Consider the following 10,986-nt stretch of genomic DNA (forward strand, 5'->3'; position numbering starts at 1 on the left):
ACGGGGCCACTGGTCCAGCTCGTGCCATGAAAGGCATAGCACAGACTGATGGTGTTGCCTCTCGTTACGTTCTCGAATGGCCCACTACTGTCCCTGTGATGTGGGCCTGTCCCCAAACCCATGCTACAGGGAATAAAGTAGCTTTTACAAGCTGCTATGTGCATGCTTAGGGCGATAACTGCTCTCTTAGATCCTTACATTCAAGTTTGCTTTCACTTCCAGAACTCCCAAGCCACCGATACAAAGAATGGTTGGATAAATAAAACGGGACACTCCGGAAGCTGAGCGACTGGCCGCGGTGAAGGGCTGCAGGAAGGGGCCCAGGCTGTCGGGGCACGGCCCCCAGCCCCCCAGCACCAGCGTCTCCGGGGAACCTGGCGGAAGCCAGATTCTCGGCCTCACGCAGACCCACTGAGGCAGAGACTACGCCAAACCATCCATGTCCCCTTCGCTTAGAAGCCGACTGCGCTCAGCCAGCTTTCGGTGCCCACTTGGTGCTAGAGAAGCTACATGAACTGCAGCAGATCGCACAGTGTGTGACAACCTGGAAAGCTCGGGCTGGCATCTGGAACTTCCGATGTCCACTCCAGCCCCCTGCCTGGAACATAGTGGTGGCAGTGGGTCTCCAGGAGGACGGCGGGACTGGGGCTAGGCTGGTGTCCCAGGAGGAGAGACAGTGGGGTCTGTGTGACCCGGGAGGCCAGTCGTCGGGTGGGGAGCAGCGTCTTCATAAAAGTTCTGTCCAAACTGACAGGCGGCACGTCACTGTGGAGATGCTCTTTTGGAAGAAGTCGTCTTTTTCTTCCATAATGACAGGAACAGGGCTTTATCATCCAGCACGCATAGGATGTTCCATACCAAAGGCTGAGAACCGGTGCCCTGGTGGAGAAAATCGTGGTGGGTGCGAACGATCCATTCTCAGGAGTGTGCTCGTTTCGAAACGGGCAAAAACTGCGAGTGGCAGCTTATTGCAGAGCTACTTTTAAAGTGACCAAGTCCTTTGAAAATGTGAGTCCAAAGTGGAAATAACTCACCGTAAGCCCTGAGATTACAGATGACTTTGGAGACAATAATGGAGAAAAAGGATATTGGAAAAGACAAAAGGAAGTTCAAGATTCTCCTCCTCGATGCGGACTTTTGTTTTGTTTTGATTTGGTTTGGGGGTCCAAACAGTCTTCTTTACGGGAGAACAGATGTTCAGTGGAAACTGGGAATAGTCAGCTCGACCCCGGGGGTCACTTGCTTTGTATTCAACAGACAGTCAAAACAAACAAAAAAAAGGCCTCCGGAGAGTCTTCCCTTTGTGACTGCTCTCTCCAGGTGACATGAAACGAACACAGCCTCCCACAGCCACCGAGGCGGCTGCAGAGTGTTCTGAGAAGCGTGGGCTGAAAGCGTCCAGACCCAGACAGGCTGGGACGGTCCCAGAGAGAAGGGTGGTGGCATACTGCACATCCTCAGAGGCCGCCGCCACAAACTGTGAGGCCTCTTCATAGGAAGTCTTTAACGGTAAACTCAATTCAAATGGAAAGTCATCAAGCTTCGAATGTTTGTTTTTTTTAAGAACAGTTTATTTACCTCATTTTCCACAAAGTCAGTGGTAAAACTTCCTGAATTTCTGAGTGTTTCTTCCATCGAGCTGTTTTTTACATCACTTTTTGACTAAATAGATCTCCTTCAGAAGACTAGTGTGAACAATGAACAGCAACGTCATGATAACACACCTGGAGAGTCCACGAGAGAGTCCACAAGAGACACAGAGCGGCCAGGATGGTGGCGTGTGAGAAGCACTAAAAAGTGCCTGCAAAGCCGGCTAGTGCCAGAGCTCCAGATAGCAGCCTTGGTCCAGCTCACCTGGAGCAAACCTTCTCAACATTCTATCCCTTACCGTCTTTATCATGAAACCTTTGTCAAAAGCAGCTTGGGTTAGGTCACTGAAAAGTCAGGAACTGTGAAGGGTCCGAGATGCTTGTCTTTCTAGGATGCTTCTAAAAGTTAAGTACAAATATCCTGGGACGTAAACTTCAATCGCAAAGCATGTAAAACGGCGATTTATTTGTTTAATCTGTAGAATACATTTGTTTTAGGCACTGGAATTTGCTCACTTAAGTTGTAAATTAACTTAATCTCATTCATCATCATACAAATTGTGCAAAATTATTTGTTCATCAGAGAAAATTATTCAGGCACCTGGGTCTAGTTTCCCTCGGTGCCAATTTTGCAATGCACAATAAAATCAGGAAAATTCTATAGCCAGCTCAGACACAAACACAGTGAGAAGTCTGTCCTGAGAGCACATTGTCCTTTTCCCAACCACGCACTAGTATGATGGGTCCAGGTGTCTAAAACCTGCAGAAGCACCAGCCTCTCTGCTCTTCGGATCGAAATTTCTGTTACATTCTTACAGACTTCACTTAGTTTAAGACATTTTTAATGTAAAAAAAAATTAATAATACAGATATCCTCCACTGTGCCATGATTTGAATTTCCCAAACATTGGGAAAACTTTGAAGTAGCTCTTCTATTATTTTTTCCATTTCAGTAATATTTTCCCCTTTCCTCTTAAGGAAGAGATTAATGTTATTTTCCATTCCCTGACGGGGCTGCTAGTAATAGGGCATTTAAGAACAGACATTGGAGAAAGGTTGCAGGGCCTGGGGTCAGGGACCAACACCCCCGAGGTCTACATTCACTGTCTCTTTACGTCGTCATGTACCCAAAGTGAAATCACTTCACTCCAAGAAGCAGGGCCAGGTGACAGTCTGATTATTAGGGGACCGGATTATAGGAGACACCTGAGTGCTGGTCTCAGAAACCTGTGCGTAGTAGGACTCTGATTCCGTGGGAGGTCTGGGTCGGTGTGCAGCATGGCTCAACTGTGCTACTGTGACCTCCTGAGGCACCAGCAGGCCCAGGCCGTGGGCAGCCTTCTCGCTGTGTGTTCACACCCATCAGATGAATGGCCGCAGTTATTCTGTTGGAAGTGGCTTTAGGAAAAATAATCAAAAACCAGCTGCCTTTCTAACATCGCAGCTCTTTTGTGGCAAGAAACGGCTTAGTCTCATCCTTCTCTTCTGAAATCAGTAGATTTTAAAGATGTCTTTGATATATTTCTTGGATTTAGGAGTAAGAATAATCATACTATTTCCTGCAAGTTATTGGGCACTTGCTACATACTTTATATTTATTTTCTCAACAAGCTAATAAATGGCAAACCCAGGATCTGGACCCCAGTCTGTCTGAGTCAAAGCCCTAGCCCTGACCACAACCTGTGGCACTTGCCAGATGTCAAGACACGTAGAAGACAAGCACTCTTACCAAGGGAGGCAGTGCATCGGCCCGGCCAGCCTTGGGGATAAGCCGCCACCAGTCCCACAGCTCTTGAGGGCATCTCCAGATGCCTGCCACTAAGCTCGCAGCTCCACCCATTGGCATTCATTTATTCGATTTCCACTGCGCTCGCTCTGAGAAATCTCTTCAAAAACAGATGGCCAGGATCAGGGCGGCGTCTTGTGCCATCTGTGTCCTCTAAGAAAAAGACAGCCAGTGGGATGAGGAATGCAAGAGACTTGTGGGGGAACGTGTACGACCGCATGCCAGGATTCCGAACATGGCACATGGGTCAGGAGATGCCCTCTGTGGCCCCCAAACACCAGCCGAAGCCTTTCCTACGGCGCACGCTGTCTGCTTACCTGTGTATCTTCGCCAGGAGTCAACAAGGTCTTCAAGGTCAGGGACTCCACAGAAAACCCGTGTTCTCCCACAGACTCAGGGCACCGTTGCCCCGACCCAGCCCTCGTCCGATGTGGCCCCGACGTCTGCAGTCGAGACTCCCGGGAAGAGGAAAGAGACGGCAGGCCCCCAAAGGGGATAAGTGAGAACGGACCGCTATGCAGGGGCCTGACAGAAGGAAGCTTCGCATAAGTAAAACTCTGCCACTGCAGACAAGAGACAGTCACACGGTGTCATCCTCACGCTCGTGATAAGCACAGGTCTGAACGCGTGGAAGCCGATCCATCGTTCTCAAGCCTTGGAGGTTAGTGTACTTTAAGATTTTGGATGAGTGCCATTCGGAAAGTGTTTCCTTTGTGAAGGTGTCATTATAATAACGAACGGTTTGCGTTTGGGGGAGCGGGGTACTCTTTGGAATGTTCTGCCAAAGGGGAAAAGGTTAGCAGCTGGCTTTAATGACGTCTGGGAACGTGAGAATTTTAGTTTCTTGAGTCTTCTTTCTTTTCACCCCAAAGTCAAATGAAGGGCGGAGTAAGAAAAAATTGAAAACAGAAACAAATATGCCGGCTTGACTATAATTACAAAAGTATTTCATGTGTCAGTTTGTTTTTTAAAGTACATTGACATACATGGTCTGATTTGACGTACGTTTATAAACAAACCAACTGTAATTAATGCAGGTTAGCCGTGATAATCCCTATGACAGACATGGGGAAACTGAGGACCAGACAGAGCTTCGTCTTCAGCAGCACCGTCCTTCTGAGAAAATGTCCAAATCAGCATTCTCTTCCGGTGCGTATCGATCCTCCCACTGCCCACCCTCCCGTGCTTTGTACTTCTTCCTCTCCTTTCCTTCCTCCCTCCCTTCCTTCCCCCTCCCACCCCCGCTATCGTGATATAAAAAGAAATATATTTTTTGGTCTTCAGCTCTGGCTCCTAAAACATCTCCAGAGCAAAAAAAAAAAAAAAATGAAAGGGATATCTTTTCTTAAAAGGTGTGGTTTTTGTTCCTGAAATTGCTCTGGAGTGATGAAGTGGACGATGAAGTTGACGGGAGTTGACGGGAGTGTCTTTTGTTATTTATTACAGGCCCCTTTCAAGCACATCTGTTAAGGAGGTGACTTTTGGAAAGCCCCTAAGGATGGGGTGGCTGTTTTCCAGGGTCCCCAACCATGTGAGTAGAGGGTTGGAACTTTCAGCCGCCCCCCACAACCGGGGAGGGGAGAGAAGCCGGAGTTTGAGTTAATAGGCAATGGCCACTGATCTCATCAATCATACTTCATACACGCCCTAAATGAAGGCATCCAGAAGCTTCGGAGTGGGTGACCACATGGAGGAGCTGGGAGAGGGATGTACCCTGAGGGGGCGTGGCAGCTCCGCCCTTCCCCCCCACACCTTGCCCTGTGGTCAGTGTGGGAAAAAAACCAGAAGTAGCAGCAGCGGTAGAGAGAGAAATGGAGTTTTCTTTTTAGTGATGTACTAGAAAAGGCACCGCGCCGAATAAATAGCTTATCATCAGCCGTTCTCTTCAAATAGAACTTCTTCCTGGACTTTAGGAAGATGAGAGCATGCTTGGTAGGCCTGGGCCCTGGGTCCGCTTCCAAGCTCTGTGACCTTGGGTCAGTTCATGACCCCTCGTGTGCCTCAGTTTCCTCACGAGTAAAATAGTAACCTCCCTTAGAGGGTCGTTAGCAGGATTAAATGAGTTAGTATTTGCAGAGTCCCTACCTGGCACTCGATAAACATTATTTAAGTGCGTATTTAATAAATAAGTGAACTGGGTGAGCTCGACATTCCTTCATGAGAGAAAAGTCATGATTCCTCATTGCTCAGCCACTCGCTCATGCCTTTATAACCGATCCCCGAACGCATGGGAGCGAGACGTTCTCTTTACTGCTTCTCTCCTTTCCACCGTCCAGAAGAAATTCCAGGAATGAAAGCGTTTATGAGAACCACAGACATATCACCACACATCTCGCACGAGGGCTCGGCTCCAATGCCTCCTTAAGGAAGAAAGGGCTGCACCCTTTACCCGAGTCCCGGGGGGCATTCCACGGCTGAGAGATAGAGGCTAATGATTCCCAGAGACCACTTTTTGAGATTGTTGAACCGATTCATCAGTGTGTGCCGTGTGAGGTGGGTGGGAAGATTTCACAGTCTGCTACCAATTGTCTCCAACTGCCGGAGGAGAATATTCACTCACGGTGGCTGCCACGGAGGCCATGAGGTCGTGGCATGATTTTTTTCTCTTGTCCTTACAAGGAAATCTTTAAAACTTTCTTTAGACGGGGAACCAAAAATAGTGACAAGGAGAAAGGGTTGCCAAAGATGTGTCCTCTTCCCCCGCCTTTATTTCATTTATAGTAAAATCTTAAGTCTGTGAGAGCAGTTTCGCACATCCCTCTCGCTAGACGCTGTTTATGTCAAGGGGACCTTCGTGCTGCATTTACTCCACGGCTGTCGGCATAGCTCACGTTTAAATATCTATAGCGACTACTACTACTTTCCGTTCATTTTTACTAACCAGTAATTTTTCAGAACGTTCAACTCACATCTTTCGGTCTCAGCCGGATGTCGCAGGATTTCTGCAGTCTCCGGAAGAGGCAGCAGTGGGTAAGGCACACGGGCTCTGGTGGCGCGAACCTTGGGAACGTCACCTTGGGCCGCGAACCTTGGGAACGTCACCCGCCCCGTTTCCCCACTGATGGAGCATGAGAGACGGTGCCAGAGGCTCCTTTTCCTTCCTCACAGACCTCGAGAGAAACTCGCGTTAAACAGTCACGTAGAAGCGCTCGCAAGCGGTATTGGAAAGTAACGTTTACGCTTCGCTTTATACGTGTTCCCTATATGTATATTTCACAGTAAATAAGGTTGCAATGATTGAATCTGCAAAACATAAATAATTGTTAACATTTGCAAAACAAAAGATGCCTATTCAGACATTACTCAGTATCCTACCTATTTAAATAAATAAACACATATATTTTATATTTTACATATATAGGCTAGAGTACTAGAAACATAAGCCCTCTCCCTAGAGGCTGTAAACCTCTGATTCAGCATCTCTGAAACAGGAGAGCCTAGGATCCAGAACACAGATGGCGTTTTTTCCAGTGGACATGTTCGTACGTCTCTTCCATTCATTTGGATCGTTGCTTTGCTTCTGAAGGGATTGGAAGGTCCCGATGGGTGAAATCCTGTTTGCGGGGGAGTGTGTTGGTTGCCCATCAAACATTTCTCGACCTGAGCCCCGGGTTTTAGCTGGGTGCGGAGGCCTGGCCACAGGATGACATCTCTCGTTTCCCTTCCAGTTTGGTGTGGCCGCGTGACTAAGTTCTGGGCCACTGATAGGTAAATGAGAGCATTTGTGGGATTTCCAGAGAGTTCCATAATACAGAGGAGTCACCCCCTGTTTCTTTCCTTCCTCCATCCTGCTGTTTGGCAAGCGGCTGAGACAGCCGAAACCGCCACAGGAATCCTGGACGCGAAGACGGTAGCCACATCGAAGGGGAGGATGCAGAGAAGACAAGAAGGGCTTTGTATCTCTGGCGACAAAGGAGTCAACCTACGAACTCCCGACTACATTGTTCTGGACTTGTCAGATGCGCAAAAGAACTCAACTATTTGGCTTAAATCTTTTTTTTTTTGGTGGCAGGAAAAAGTCACTCTGTGACCCATCAGTTTTAAAGACAAGTTAACATCTTACCTGAAATAAGATGCCAAGAGGCAAAATATATTGTCTGACGTGATTACTTGGCAATTTACTGGTGATTTTGTGATAAACCCTTCAACTCCTGATTCCTGATCTTTGGCCAACAATATGACTTCTAAATAAGTGTTGGCCAGAACAGAGTAGAATGGACAGAGTGGCTTTAAAAAAAATCTTGTCCGAAGAAACAGAGAGTTAAGCAGAAGGACGGCAGAGCCAAATCCGCCATCCCTGGTCTGCTGAAGATCCAGGCGGGGCACACGCAAGGAGGTGGGTGGAACACGCAGGCCAGCGATGTACGCACAGCACCGAGGAAATCTAGCTCAACGGTGTCATACCTGGCTTTTGGGAAATGATGAGGTCATTAGACACTCCACTAACATTTACTGGACAACGTGATATTTTTGCACTGACAAAACCGACGGTCCCTTTGGGAGGGCCCGCTCGGCCCGCTCGTCAGATCGTGTGGTGCTGTGCTGCCACCTTTCCTCACTCGCTCGGCAAGTGTCCGCGGAGTCCCTGGTGCCACGCGCTCTCCGTATTCACACACTGCGCCGCCTTTGCTGACGCAGCTCCCCTCTCCTGGATAACATCTTTTCAGTCTTCCCTTATTTAAAGCCGACGTTTCTCAGAGGCCCAAATCTGGTCCCAGCAGGCTTCCCTGACCACCACGGCCCTCAGCGCCGGCTCCCTGCGATGCTCCGCGCTCCCACGGTGTCTTGCACCCTTAGCAAATGCCACCTTGAATCTTCCTTCCATTTGTTCGACTGTAGCATGAGCGCCTCGAGTTCAGAGACATATCATTGGTGCTTAATAAATGCTCATGGATGACATAATGTTCGTTTAGCACTCGACATTAATTAGGCACCTTCTGCATGCCTCGCGCTGTACTAAGCACCAGTGGCAAGAAAAGATGAATAAGGCTCACAGGCCACTGGAAGAACAGGAGTGCGAACAAATCATTATAATTCAAGATTATTAAGCTACAAAAAGCTCGGAGAAAGTGCTAGAAAGTGATTTATCCCTGGCAAGTTCAAAAGGACTTCACGGAAGAAGCCGCATCCCACCCAGCTCTTAAAGAAGGAAGAAAGGCCAGGTGCGCCAGGGGGCCGTTCACACACGCCAGGTGGCTCGGCACCGCCTCGTACGAAGGAGGCAGGACACTTACTATGTCTCCGCTTTGCATGAAGAACTGGAACTGGGGGCAAAACACCTCAGAGCCTCGCACAGGCGCTCCTGGCTATACAGAGAAATGGAGTGAGCACGGGACCCACGCTCCGGCTGCTCGTCGGGTCCACCACGCCCCACGGCCCCCCTGTGGGACGCCCGCGTCCACGAGGTCCGCCCTGGAGGAGGTCAGGTGTTTCTTATTTTCTCAGTTGAAATGAGTCAAGCAACCCAATTCATGAATTTATTGCATTTTCCCCTCCATTTTTCATAATTCTCTCATTTATGAGGCCAGAGCTCTCTCCGTAATTCCCCTTCCAGGAATCTTCCCTAAGGAAATAATCAGAGGCATAGATTTATGGACCAAAACTTTCCTTGCAGAGCTATTTATAATAGGAGAAAATAGGAAACAACCTAAATTTCCAACAAAAACAGACCAGTGGGCAGGCCCTGAACATCTCTCTGTATATTTTAATGACATTTTAAAAATGCTTACCATTCATGTTATTTAAAAAAGAAAGACAAGATAAAAACCCAGTTTCGTTGAGCATACATGCCAATATGTGCATAAAGAAGGGCTTTCAGAAAGATGCTCACGGTGGCATTCTTGGAACTATTTGTTTACATTTTTTATGTTTTCTACAGTGTGTATTTTATCATCAGGAAAAAAAAGCTGTTTACTAAAATGCCAAAGTCATCAAGAGGGCAATAAAACAAAGACTGGATTCTTGTATTAGGGTTCTCCAGAGGGGAAAAAAATGCAAGAGAGGGGTTTGTTTTAAGGAATCGGCCCATGTCAATGTGCCAGTTGGAGGCCGGCAAATGCAAACTGCAGGGTAAACCAGCAGGCTCGGGACCCCAGGAAGAGCTGATGCTGCAGGTCAGACCCAAAGGCAGTCCACTGGCAGAAGTCTGTCTTATCTAGAGGTCAGTCTTTTTTCTATTATGACCGTCAGCTGATTGGATGAAGCTCACCCGTGTTATGGAGGGTAATCTGCTTTACTCAGAGTCTACTGATTTAAATGTTAATCTTACCTAAAAAAATACCTTCATAGGAACATCTAGAATAAGGTTTGAGCAAACACCTGGATGCTTTAGCCTAGCTAAGTTGACACATACAATAACCATCACGACTCCCTAACCACTGAGGTTTCCTGCCAGTAGACCCAACCGTGTGAAGACAGAGGCTCTGTCTCTTCCTCTCGGTGTCCCCGTCACTCAGCTCAGGTCTGGCTCATGGTAGATGTTCATCCGGTGCTGGAATGAGCGGGCGGGTGAGTCAGGGAGTAAGAAGGGTGGGCAACAATCTTAGAAAATTATCAACTCCAAATGTCAGGGTCCCTTAGCCTGGGACCTGGCCAGCCACCTCGGGGGAAGCCACATCGCAGTATGAGGGTAGGCCTTGGCCACCACGATCACTTCACACCCTCCCCCATCCACCTGTCTAGACCTACTGAAAGTTTGCCCTGGGTCCAGAGGCCAGTGAGGATGGGCAGCCCGCCCCTGGGGGGTTCCCTGCCAAGAGCAATGGTCAGTGGGAGGGACGAGTCCTTTAGGGCCCGAGATGGGGGCTTCCTGAACGCAGGGTCCCCACTGGATGCCGCCAGTGCCTTGGTCCAGGCAGGTGGCTGTGGGAGCAGCTCCTCACTGTGAGCTACAGCTAAACAGTGACCCCTGCTGCCCCAGCGCCTGACGAGAGGGGACAGCTGTTCCAGCCGTAAAGTTCTCTCCCATTTTTGGACGGGGGCTTTTGTCCCCTCTGGGTTTCGTGACTGCTAATTAGTTCCACCTTGCCTCAAGCCAGGATCTTTCCTGAAGCCGCAGAGGCCCAGGTCCTCTGACCCTCTGCTGCTCCACCTCCCTCTGGAGCCTCAGTAGGGCTGGACTCTGGGTGCCCGTCGTTCAGAACCGCCTGGATTATTAAAGACATTTCAAAAGCTATCGTCACCAAAGTCCGAGTACCAGGAATCCCGGAGGCCTGCGAGGTTATTTGAAGGAAGAAACAAGGAACGAGGTTGGTTTCCTTATACTGCGATGAATGAAAATCTTCTAGTCAATGTGGCAATTTGTTCTACTCCGGCAAAAAGTACTTTTTAGACACAAAAAAATTCTAGTGTGAGGAATTTGTTCTAAGATCTCACATGTTTCATAGAGAAATTCGGACACAAGAGTCCTTATCAAGGGGAAACTGTTGTCACCGAGGGATGGGGAGAGAAGCCAGGGATAGACCTCTGAGCAAGTCGACCCCCATCAGAGGCAGATTGGAGGTGGGGTGAGGGGACTGGGCTCCCCCCACAGAGGAGCGGGCCCGTTAGTGAGCTTGTCCTCTCTAAGCACAGAGGTTCTGGTGTGCAGTCTGCATGGGAGGGTGTGAGCTC

At 48.7% G+C, this 10,986-nt stretch overlaps 2 long non-coding RNA genes across 2 annotated transcripts in view; both read left to right on the top strand.

Annotated features, from left to right (window-relative positions):
• The first annotated feature begins 2,373 nt into the window (after positions 1-2,373).
• LOC112472579 lies at positions 2,374-9,734 on the top strand. The gene is made up of 3 exons (XR_003043660.1): positions 2,374-4,036; positions 4,413-4,524; positions 4,822-9,734. It is a non-coding gene; the product is annotated as an uncharacterized LOC112472579 (long non-coding RNA).
• A 668-nt stretch (positions 9,735-10,402) lies between these two features.
• LOC112472580 overlaps positions 10,403-10,986 on the top strand; it is a 5,046-nt gene continuing 4,462 nt past the window's right edge. Inside the window, exon 1 of the long non-coding RNA XR_003043661.1 lies at positions 10,403-10,622. This is a non-coding gene — a long non-coding RNA (uncharacterized LOC112472580). The remainder of the gene's footprint in view (positions 10,623-10,986) is intronic.

Source organism: Pteropus alecto, unplaced genomic scaffold, assembly GCF_000325575.1.
Source record: "Pteropus alecto unplaced genomic scaffold, ASM32557v1 scaffold87, whole genome shotgun sequence".
NCBI classification, from domain to species: Eukaryota; Metazoa; Chordata; class Mammalia; order Chiroptera; family Pteropodidae; genus Pteropus; species Pteropus alecto.